Raw genomic sequence first — 13553 nt, 5'->3', positions numbered from 1 at the left:
TTTCATTGATTTTAAGTCAAACATTTTTTGTGCTCTCTTCACTTTATTGAAGTTTGTGGACCGAAGAGTTTCTCATTAGAGTTATGAGTTCTATATCATTAGCATATGCTAGGAGTGCTTTGTCCCTTGGGCCGTTAATGGATTACATCTTAAATAGGCGTTATTTCTATTAGTAAGCTGTTCATTAATTTTTTGATTATTGGAATCGAGAATCTGTATTTTATTCGACTGTTTTATAACACAGAGTTTCTTGGAACATATTTTCATCTTTGGTTTCCAGTATCATTATTACAAGGATTTTGCTGGATATGGACATAGTGAACACGGTGGTATGTACATGATGTTTTCATAACCAACGTTCAAAAATTTTTCTTACTGTAAATTTATGATTATTTTACTAGGAAATATAGTGTCGTTTAATAATAATAAAGTTCAAGCAACAATTCCTATATGCATTAACTCGGTAATGATAATTCTGCTCCCCCATACCAGGTAGCAGTCCCGAAAACATTAAAACTGCTACACTCATGCTTCTCATTATCCAACAATTAGCCAGTCCAGAACTATAAGCCTTATTATGGCACTGATATTGCTGTTGCTCCTCATAAGTGAATAGAATATGCAAGGAAGGTTTTGACAATTTAATAGGATTTTGTGTGTTAGAATATTATTTCTCCGAGAAAGTGAAGAATATCTATTTGCTATCCGGATTTAATCCATAAATTAAATAATAGAATGCTCTAAAATAATGCTAGTAGCAGCAAAAAAAGCGGTCTAATCAATCACCAATCTACATCATCATCAATCAGCCCTGAGTTGTCCATTGTTGAACATAGGCCTCCTCTAGACTTTTCCATCTGCTTCTGTTCTGCGCCTCTGCTATCCAATTGGTCACGATTCTTTTGAGGTCGTCGGTCCATCGCTTTGGGGGCCTTCCTCGGCTTCGCTTGTCAGCCCGTGGTCTCCACTCAAGCAATTTTTTTGTCCAACTGTTGTCTTTCATTCTTGCAACATGTCCTGCCCATCTCCATTTTTTTTGTAATATGTTCGATAATGTCTTCCACTCCGGTTCGTCTACGAACTGCCCCGTTTCTTATTCTATAGCTTAAGTTTATTCCAAGCATTGATCTCTCCATCTTTCGTTGTGTCCTTCTCAATTTTTCGGCAGATGTTTTTGTGAGAGTTAAGGTTTCTGCTCCGTATGTGAGGACTGGTAGAACGCACTGGTTAAAAGCTTTTCTTTTTAAATGGATCGGTATATTTGTTTTAAATACGTCTCTCATTTTTCCTAATGCAGCCCAACCCAGACTTATTCTTCTGAGTAGCTCGCATGTTTGGTTATCTCGCGTTAACCTTATTTCGTGACCCAAATACACATATTTTTCCACAAGTTCTATGGGCGACTTTTCGATTTCTATTAGCTCATTGGGGACGAGATTGGTCATCATTTTTGTTTTTCCATAGTTTATTTTTAAACCGACTTTCTGGGTTACTTGCTGTAGTTGTTGTAGCATAACTCTGGCTTCTCCTAAGTTGTCTGTTATGAGAACAATATCATCGGCATATCTGAGATGATTGAATATCTTTCCATCGATTCTAATACCCTTTGATTCAAACTCTAGCCTTTTAAATGCGTACTCCATAACTGTTATAAATAGTTTTGGCGACAAGGTATCTCCCTGCCGCATCCCTCTGCCAATTTTTATCTTCTCAGTGCAATGGAGGTTAACGGTTGTTGTCGCATTTTCGTATATATTTCGAATAATATTTGCATACCTGTGATCTATTCTGCATTCTGATAGTGCTTTTAAGATAGCAACTGTTTCGACTGTGTCAAATGCTTTGTGGAAGTCGACAAAGATAAGAGCAAGGGGTCTGTTATATTCGATAGACTTTTCAACTAGAGTTTTAAGGCATTGCAAATGGTCGTTTGTTCCGTGTCCCGCTCGAAATCCTGCCTGTTCTTCTGATTGATAGAAATCGAGTTTTGCTTCTAATCTGTTTGTCAGTATTCGAGTAAAGAGCTTGTATAGGTAGTTAAGCAAACTAATTGGCCTATATTTTTCGAGATCTGATTTATCCCCTTTTTTGTGGAGGAGGATTGTAACCGAATTTTTCCATTTACTTGGAATGTTTTCACTATGCAGACATAGATTAAAAAGTGTTTGGATTCGGGACATCAAAAGTGAACCTCCTAGTTTAATTGTCTCAATGACTACACCATCTTCCCCCGGAGCTCTATTATTTTTCATATTTTTGAGGGCATGTTGAACCTTACCTCAGCGACTCCAACAATGTCCCAATTGATTTTATCAAGTTCAGATTCCATTTCTATGAATTTTTCTTCTGATAGCAGGGTTCTTGCATTGAAAGTTGCAGTTTTTAGAGATATATATCTGTTAGATGGTTTTCTAAAATATGTCAGAATTTTGCCCACCCAGAATCCGTGGGACTGACTGATAGTCTGACTGATGGTCTAATAGTCACTAATGAGAAAATCAAATAAATGTTCTTTAACATACAAAAGAGAGGATCGAGAGTAGGGCATAACGGAACAATAAAGCCATATAATTTTGAAAGATTGCAGCGTCTTAGATGCCGTAGGTAATGTTGTTACATAAAAAATAAAAGGGAATATTTAGGTAGCTAACTGATGTTTATGTATATATAACCCTCTTTTAAATCCAGAAGTCTAATTCGAATCTCTAAAATCAGGATATATAAAATAGTGATCAAACCAGTGCTAATGTGTGGATACGTGACGAGCTAAACAATACTAACTACTACCGAACTGTGACTAAACAATACCGAACAGAGCTAATTCCAAGGTCAAACACATATATAAAGATAGCAACGTCGTACAAGAAACTAAATCTCAGTGCTAAAGTTGCGCTGGCTTTATCCAAATAAATATATATATATATCCAAATAAATATATAATAACTGCATTGCCAAGTTAAATTGGGAGGATGCCCCAAGAGAAAAAATGCCTTTAAGACTTCCACAAATGAAGGAGGAGGTAACATATGGTCAGATTTAGGAATAATGAGACTATCTACCGACCCATTATATTTATCAACACCTGCTATCCTACCTACAATCAATACTTATCTGTTGTGGAATATCAAATCAAATACATGTAATCAAACGAACTAGGCTTAAAAAAATTATCGAAGGAAAGGCACTTCAGAAATATTGACATAAATTTTAAAAACGTCATTTACCTGGCTGTATTTTCAATAGGAAAGAGAAGACAAAAAGAAGAAAAGGCAATAGAATCTTGTTCCGTTCTGACTATACGATGACGATGATCTTTATATAACATATAGGGAGAAAGAGAGAATAATGTTTATGTTTAATTTAGAAGTCGCTGGTTTTCTCCCTTTTGAATTGGGTATGTATATGTATTACCATAGAAAATAAAAGCAAGAGAACTATAATTATAAAACGAAAAGATTAAGAAATGAAAAGATTATATAAATCCCTTATATTTACACAGACTGTTTTACAAAAGGTGAAAGTATGAGCATAAAAGGACAGCTGTTTTACAAACTTAATATTATTAGACGCATTTAGGATCAATTTCACTCAAAATATGATATGCTAAAATATGATCCGACAGGAAAAAGGCAATGACTTTTACAGCTGATTGCCACATAAATATATCAATGTAACCCAAGTATGATGATTTTTGCCACAGCAAATTTAAAGTGTTCCATACTTCCGAAATTGTAGTTGTTGACTTAAATGTTTTTTCTAAATTTATTAAATTGGTCTCTTCTGTTGATTCGCTTGTATTCGGTTTTCATTTCGTTGATTTTAAGTGAAACATTTTTCGTGCACTTTGTTAAAGATGTTTGCGGACCGGAGAGAGTTTCTTATAAGATCCATATCATTAGCATATGCCAGGAGTGCTTTGTACCTTGGCATGTTAATGGATTACATCTTAAATAGGCGTTATTTCTATTTTACTAAGCTGTTTATTGATTTTTTGACTATTTGAATCAAGAATCTGTAGTTTATTCGACTGTTGAATAAAACAAACTTTCTTGGTGCATATTTTTATCTCTGGATTTTTGTTTGCCGTCTTCTTATTACAACGATTTTGCTGGATATCGACATAGGGAACCTGGTGGTATGTACATGATGTTTCCATAAGCAACGTTCGAAAATTTGTCTTACTGTAAAGTCATGATGATTTTACTAGAAAATATAGTGTTGTTTAATAATAATAAAGTTCAAGCAACAATTACTATATGCATTAACTTGGTACTGATATCTCTGCTCTCTGCTAACAGATGGCAGTCCCGAAAACATTAAAACTCATGCTTCCTATTATCCAACGATTAGCCAGTCCAGTACTATACGCCTTATTATGGTACTGATATTGCTGCTGCCCCCCATGAGTGAATAGAATATGCAAGGAAGGTTTTGGCAATTTAATAGGATTTTGTGTGTTAGAATATTATTTTTCCGAGAAAGTGAAGAATATCAATTTGCTATCCGGATTTAATCCATAAATTATTAGAACGCTATAAAATAATGATATTAGCATAAAAAAAACGGTCTAATAGTCAGTAATAAAGCATATAAATGTTCTTTAACATACAAAAGAGATGACGTAGAGTAGGGCATAACGTAACAATAGACCTATATAATTTTAAAGGATTGCAACATTTTAGATATCGTAGATAACTTTGTAACATAAGAAATAAAAGGGAATATTCAGGTAGCTAACTGATGTATATATAACTCTTATAATACTTTTAAACTCAGAGGTCTAATACGACTTTCTTAAATCAGGATATATAAAACAGTGATTAAACCAGTGCTAATGTGTGGATATGTGGCCAGAACGCTAACAAAACAATGTACGTAAAACTCAGGTATTAATTAGATCAGGATTGCTAGAAAAGCCATCAGAAGTATTTTCCGACTTACAAAGGTCCGCGTACTAACCAATACCGAACGGAACTAATGCCAAGGCCAAACACATATATAAAGAAAACAACGTCGTGTAAGAAGCTAAATCTCAATGCTAAAGTTGCGCTGGCTATATCCAAAGGCTCTATAATAACTACATTGCCAAGTTAAATTGGGAGGATGCCCCAAGAGAAAAAATGCCTTTAGGACTTCCACAAATGAAGGGGGAAGGTAACATGAGGTCAGATTTAGGAATAATGAGACTATCTACCGACCCATCATATTTATCAACACATGCCTGTTCAACTACCTGCTATCCTACCTATAGTCAATACTCATCTGTTGGGGACTATCAAATCAATTACATGTAATCAAACAAACCAGGCTTAAAAAAAGTTATCTCAGGAAAGGCACTTTTAAAACGTTATTTACGTGACTTATTAAAATTTAAATTTTTAATGAAAAGTAAAAGATTAGCCATTTGTTATGGGGTTCAGAGAAGAACCTCCACGATGTTAATTTTTTGAGATATGATTGGATGTTTTGCATCTACCTTAAGCAATTTATTTTCCTAAACAATATCGTTATAAGAGCTTTCTTTATTCAGTATGTGTTCTTCTTCTATACGGATTTGTAGCTATATGATAATGAGGTTAAAACAATTTTCCTATTATTTTCCTTTCAAATATTCGTAGTTCTTCCTTATCCGTTTTAGTCATTGTCCATGATTAGCATCTATGTATTAAAATAGGTAAAAATTTTAAATTATGATCTGTATTTCTTTAGTGGCATTATTATTAACCGTGATTATTTATCTAAGATATTTAAAGTGTTCCATATTTACGAAATTGTAGTTGTTAACTTTAATATTTTATCAAGATCTATTAAATTGGTCTCTTCTGTTGATTCGCTTGTATTTCTTCTTAGCTTGACGAATTCTTTTTTTTTCATTCTGTGAACTACTAGTGGGTTCTTTTTACGGAATTTTTTCATCACGTTTAGGTAATCATCAACGGTATATAAACGTTGTTGAAATTTTAGGGCATTTTCAAAATCTCCAAGAGTTTGCAGAAGTAACATTTTCTTCAATGTGTTTCTCAAGACAAATGCCTACGTCCTGGGCTCCCCGACCAGCTTCACCTTCTATCCAAATATAACAATGACCTTTTTTATCCTTGGCGCTATGGATACCAAGGTTGTAAATACATAATTGACGCTTATAATATACAATATTTATTAGAATTCTCGAAAGGGGAAGAGTTTTTCTTTAAATCAAAACAAAAGGTTTCCACTTCTGGTTGATCGTTGCTTATCTTCATGTCTAGCTTTCTTTCTTCTAAGTGCACATTTTTTCTTTTTTTAACGCTTAATTGTTCGTTATCTGCGCAATTTTTAATTTCTAATTCGAAACAATCACATCTACTACAAGTATCTTTTTTCAACTTTTTTCTTTGAAGATTAAATCGTGTTAAAAACATTTTTTTGTAAAACGAAAATTTAACAAGGTCATTGTCTGCTTCTTTAATATACAATTCATACATTTTACTTAATGTTATGTCTTTTGTTAAGTATTCTCTTTCTGTGTTAGCTCTTCTGTAATGTGACTATTATAGAAAAATTTAAGCAATAACTGAAACTACTTCTTAACCTAAACGCCTCAACAAGTTGCCAACGTCACCATTGTTAACCACGTTTATGTACATATGTTGCCAAATATTCGATGTACAATCATTAAAACGCTCGCAAGAGGCGCTTGGTCCAAAACTAATACACAAAAATTAGTCGCTTGCTCTAGTTATGCAAAATTCAAAATCCAAAATAAAAAGAAAGGTACTTAATCTTTTTAAATATATCTGGTTATCCGTTACTAACAGGTTAATGGGATTTATTACGTAGATAGTTTATGCTTTTTTCTATCTTCTTCTTTAAGTTCCATCTTCTATCGAAGGTTGGAAATCATCATGGCTATACGGACTCTGTTGACTGCCGCTCTATAAAGTTCTGCACTACTACATTCAAACCATTCCCTTAAGTTTTTAAGCCAGAATATTCTTTGTCTTCCCACATTTCGCTTTCCTCGGATTTTGCCTTGCATAATAAGTTGTAATAATGCGTATTTTTGCCCTCTCATCACATGTCCTAAGTACTCAAGTTTTCGTCTTTTGATAGTTAATAATATTTCCGCCCCATTTCCTATCATTCTAGTTACTTCCACGTTTAACATTCTTTGAATCCATGATATTCATAGGATTCTTCTGTAACACCAAAATTCAAAGGCGGCCAACTTATTCAGATGGACTTGTTTTAGTGTTCACGCTTCCAAGCCATAAAGAAAAGTAGAGAACACGTAACATCGAAGCATTCTCAGGTTCTAACTTTATATCCCGAAAACAAAGAAACTTTTTAAGTTTAAAAAATAATGCACGTGCTATTTCAATGCGTGTCCTAATTTCTTTTGTTTGGTCTACATCTGATGTTATCCTGTTGTTCCTCTTCACATGTCGCACAATTTAAGGAAATTGGGCTGGGTCTAGTGATGCATAACGCCGTTCATATAGCAATTTGTTGTCACATGTTTATAGTTTTTCAAAAAATGAACTCCGATTTAAAGATTAAAACGTAAAACAAAATATAAAAACCTACTGAACCTTATTCAGAAAATTTCAGAAAAGAATAACTTTTGTGAAAGATTGTGGGACACAGTCATATTTTAAGATAAAAACTTCAATTCAGAGAGTGGACATTCTTAATAAATGTATAATCTAATATGGAAGCATATTTATGTTTTACAGACTTAGAAAGCACTGAGCACACAAGTATTAATTTTTTTATGTACTAGGTCGTAAAATAAGTATACTCAAAACAAATAAATATTATCTACCAAGTATTCTACTCCACTTTATTATCAATGCATCAGATATATTATAAAGATTTCGTCGTAGTTGTAAATTAATAGGAGATAAAACCAAATGTAGAGCATATAGTGAAATCTGAATATCTTAGAATAACTATATCGAGCGGGAACATTATTGATGAGCAAAAGGGAGACCCATCGCTGAGAAAGTGACAAAGCAATTGGCAAAAGCAAAAATTCTAAAGCATAAGCAGGTCTTTTCGTACTCTTTTAGTAAGTGATAGATTCGACCGTTACTTGATGGAAATTCATTTTATCTAACAATTAAACAGGTATGCGTTTACACGTCATATTTTGTAACTGAATAAGTTGAGAAGGGGATAACTGTTTGTCTCAAGTTGGTCATTCAGAATTATGTCTGTATTTTTTAATTTGCTAATTTCCATAGATTCTAATATTCATGGAATCTACAGATAGCTTAAGGCCTTTATTATAAATACACTTTTTTAGTAATAAAAATATATAAATAGAACCTAGAATACGCCTGTAAAAGTATGTAACCTTTGATCTCTGGGATAAACCCATCTCCTGAACAATGGTGCCGATATATGTAGGTAAAATTTTCTACACCTATTTTAACCTGTTTATTTCCTCATTATCAATATATTTGAGTTGTAACCGATACCACAAACTCATTTACTTATAGAGACTATATATTGACTATAGTTATTACTATACAAATCTGTCTCGAAATATCGTCTTAAAATAACAGTAACAGAAAAGTGAAAGATTAGTCATTTTTTATGAAGTTTAAAGTAGAAGCGTTCACGAAAATTGAAGTACTAATAAGACCACCGCAATCGGGCGTACCCTGGGTAATGTTCAATTCACACTTAAATCACCCGTTCAATATGTTTTTTGTCAAATCGGTCCTTTAGACACAATTTTATACTCCAAAGAGTATATCTAGAGATAAAGACACTCCACTTTACATATGCGCTTAACAAAATGCAGGAAGCACATAGATGGCCAATCCTATGGTATTTGGTATTAAGCTAATCGCTGAAAATTACATATTAAATGCAGGCAAAGAAGCAAAGAAAAACTTATAATGAGAGAAAACAAAACCAGTCAGCTGAGAGAACCTTTCAACGATGTTGAGCTTGGATCCGCTATCCACGTATATAATGAACAATATACGGCTCCTGGCTGAGGATCTGAGCACAAAACTAACTATAAAATTTGAACTAAAAATACAACAATGGCTAATATCCAAAGTCTTTAGACAAGCAAAGCAAAGACAAAGTTGTTGCCTTGCTTAAACCTGGCAAAAACTCCAACGACCACAAAAGCTATCGGCCAATATATCTATTTATTTTGTCAGCTATACAGAATACTTCTGTACATGATCCTTAATATAAACCGATAATAGAAGAAAAACTCAAATTAAAAGACAAAAGTGGCTATATATGACAGGTTAGATCCTATATGTCACAAATACTAAATCTTGCCCAACACAGCGAAGAGAAGTACGAAAAATATCAGGTATGAGGAGTGGTATTTGTTAATCTAAATGCCGCTTATAAATAGTTATTTAAATAACTTATAAAATATTTAGTTATAAATTAGTCAGCCAAATTTAGGGAATATTAAGACTCACATCCATACATAAGCTCTACAATATCGTAGCTATCAATCCACCTAATATCCGAAGATAAGTAGCTAGAGAGCAAAAAAAAACAAAGTCCAGATTCGTGACATCCACTTCACGAATACCAGCCCATTTCATGACTAGAATCAAGGAAAAACTGGCTATATCAACACATCTGCAAGATATACAAACAAAAATAAGCTGCTCCTCGCCATCTGATCCCTCGAACGGAACTTCCTTATGGTAGTTATCTTTCTTAAATCTACCAGGAGGACTCTTGCCTGCAAACACCGGTTAACTTGTGTGCATGTGGGGTGGTACAAGACTTATCACACTTTCTTAGTTAACTTTACCGTTCAAATCGCTCTTTTTGAAGGGACAAGGTTTATTTATGTGAACTGAACACGTAAAGTACAGTCAGTAAGCTATTACTTATAAAGATCATTGCAAATTTGACACTAACTCCACTTATATTGAATACATATTACCCCTAAATACGGGATAAAACATTCAGAAATATGTAATATTGGTGAAGTGGTATAATTCATGTTAGAAAAATTAATCATTCTTCCCTTTTTTGTGCACTACTACCCATTTTAACAAAAAAATATCTACTCGTATTTTAGCACTTAAATATTTATTTTGAGATAACCTTCTATCCAGAATTAAAAAATAGAATAATAAGAAATAGAATCCAGAAAAATATAAAATAAAAAAATAGAAGAAATAAAATAATAAAAAAGCTGTATATAAGATATCATGAAACAATGGATGAAATAAAAGAAGTTCTTATTAACCGGATTCTTAAATAAAACGAATAAAGACATACTCACGTTAACAAAATACATTAGGAAATTTTCGCATATGAAAAAACACATCCAACTTGGTAATGAAATCCTTTTGTATCTATAAATCTATTTTTAGAAAAGCACGTACCTACCAAAAACAGGTATTTGGTAGTACACATATCTGTTACATACTGTAATGCGTATGAATGATAACAAAAGTAAGGAGTCTATATGAACCGTTTAGAATATACGCTGGAAATAAACGCTTAATCCCATAGTTGCCAAACTATCAGAGCTTACTTAAACCGATATACGTATGGTTCCAATATACACGGAACAAGATCTGAACGACCCCTATAATATATACACGTGAACTAAGCGATATACATTCATGATACAGGGGTACTTAGGGGCTCCACAAAATTTTTAAAAATTGTGAAACTATACATGTTGACGAATCGACAGAGCCAATATTATGGAATGGTCAAGTGAGCTCCGTATATCGGTGGCCACTTGACCACGGAGCTCACTTGAACCTGAATTTTAACATGGGCGGAGTCCACTTTATGCTGTAGATATATATATATATATATATATATATATATATATATATATATATATATATATATATATATATATATATATATATATATATAAGCGGGGATCCTACAGCTTCTGCCGCTTCCCGCATTTCGATCGCCATCTTTTTCTATCTCTCCAGGTGTCTTTATCAATGGCTCTGTCTTTCATGGTTTCCATAACACCTTGTATCCAAGACTTGGCTGGTCTTCCGCGTTTCCTTCTATTACTTGGATTGTATTCCATAGCTCTTTTTAGCCATCTGTTGTCCTCCATCCTCTGTACGTGTCCATACCATATTAACTGTCTAGTTTCTATTCTTTCAGAAGTTGTATGTACTCTATCTGTTTTTCTTCTAGTTTCAGAATTAGGTATACGTTCTACTCTTGATATACGGCAAGCTCTTCTCAGGTAGTCCATTTCAACCGTGTCAACTTTTTTCTTTCCTTTTACTGTCATTTGCCAACATTCTGCTCCATATATAAGAATGGGCTCTACAATTACTTTGTTACGGAAATAACAATGCTAATATATATAAACGCCTAAATTATAGTCACACAATAAGAAGAATCGCTACATATAGAAGGACATGTTGGGCAATTAAACAGAAAAAAAGAACAGTAAATTTACGTTTTGGAACTGCGAATGCTTACATCGTTGATTTAAAAACCAACAAAGGTAAATAACATAGTGTAAAGAAAAGCAGAATAATGTTTATTTTTCATATTTAGTCCAGTCGTCAGAGAGTTGACCCCTAAAAATAATGCAAACAAGTTGAATTTTGCAAAAAAATATTAATTTTGGGAGCCAAATGCAAAGATGCAAATGCAAAAAAGTTCACCACTTTTACCTCCATGCTTCCCCATAAAACACCCCTCGCAGGGAGGTAAAAACGCAAAAAAATCGATTTACCAAGAATCTGTATACAGTAAAAAAAATGTTTTAAATAAAAAATGTAGCTGAGATAATTTTAAACAAAATTGGTATCAGCTTGATGGTAAAAATTCCATATCTTTTGATCCAATTGTCCTATAAACAAAGATCAATATGCGTTTTAAAGGCAAAGAGTACAGCCTTCGTATGCAATTTTTGGTTTTTGCCAATAGTAAACTCAGTTTTTATAAAGGTGTTAAATAAATTAACGTTGCGCGATTTTTGTATTTTTACGATTCTCGTGGGATCAATAAAATGGATCACTTTTATTGATCAGTTGTAGATCATTTTTAGAGATCAATCTTTAAAACCTATCACATAAAAATTCAATTTTGAGTTGTGGTAGCAAATATGAGGCATTTGAAATATGAATAAAAGACGCAGAATTTAATGTTTTAAATTACAAACAATCACACGTCACGGGAAACTTTTTTGAAAAAAAAAAGTATTAAACGTTTTAGATCGTTTGTTGTGTGAAAGTTTAAATCCAGCATTTTTAAGCATATTTCAAACGCTTCACATTTGCTGACAAAAGTTAAAACTAAAATTTCATGCCACAGGTTTTAAAGGTTAGACTCCATTTATCAAAACTACTTTTTTACTTATGCGAGGTATTTCAACCGCATCAGAGGGAAGTCTCAGTTGAAGAAGAACAAGCTGTCCATGAAGTCGTAAATGCACCATATCAAATGGCTCCACCTATTAAACCTGTTAAGAAATCTGAAATTAAAGAAATAATTGATAATCTGGAAATTAAAAAGTCACCTGGATATGACTTAATATCTAGTTTAGTACTAAAAAATCTACCCAACGAAGGCGTAAGTTTAATTACTTATATATTTAATTCAATATTAAAAACAGGTTATTTTTCACTCCAATGGAAAGTTGCTCAAATTGTTCTGATTCCAAAACCTAATAAGGATCACACGGAAGTATCTTCATACCGCCCTATTAGCTTGTTGCCTATTATATCCAAAGTATTTGAACGGCTTTTTCTGCTGAAGACTGGAGCTTATTTTATATAACAGTAATGTTTTACCGAATTATCAGTTTGGGTTTAGGAAACAACATGATACTATCGAGCAAATTCATAGGGTGGTAAAGACTATCAGAAATTCGCTTGAACAAAAAAATTACTGTACTGTTGCATTTCTAGATGTCTCTCAAGCATTCGACAAAGTTTGGCATGTAGGTTTTATCTCCAAAATTAAATCTATATTTCCTCATCCCATAAGTTCACTTTTAAGATCCTACCTGACAGATCGATTCTTTCAAGTCACAAGAGGTGGGGAAATCACTAACCTGTTTCCAATTTGTTCCGGAGTTCCACAAGGAAGCATACTAGGACCCACCCTCTACTTAATATACACATCAGATCTCCCAACGACGACCAATACAACAATCGCTACATATGCCGATGACACAGTTATCATGGCTTTAAATTCTACAGCAGCTGTAGCAGCCCAGGTATTACAAAATCACCTACTTAAACTAGAGAGCTGGCTTAAGCTGTGGCGAGTCCAAGTTAACAGTTTAAAATCAACACAAATAACGTTTACTTTAAAAAAAGGTGTCGCTCCACCAGTTTCTATAAACAACACTCCACTACCAGTTAATACCGTCGTTAAATACTTAGGAATCCATTTGTATAGCAAACTTAATTGGGGCATCCACATCTGGAAGAAACGCCTTCAACTCAGCTTAATCTACAGGAAAATGTATTGGTACTTGAGTCGAAAATCAAATCTTAGCCTGAAGAACAAACTTCTGATATATAAATGTATTTTAAAACCGGTATGGCAATATGCAGCACAAATCTGGGGTA

The sequence above is a fragment of the Diabrotica undecimpunctata genome, chromosome 4 (genome assembly GCF_040954645.1).
Source record: "Diabrotica undecimpunctata isolate CICGRU chromosome 4, icDiaUnde3, whole genome shotgun sequence".
Lineage (NCBI taxonomy): Eukaryota > Metazoa > Arthropoda > Insecta > Coleoptera > Chrysomelidae > Diabrotica > Diabrotica undecimpunctata.
Note: the sequence above shows the minus strand (reverse complement) of the source record.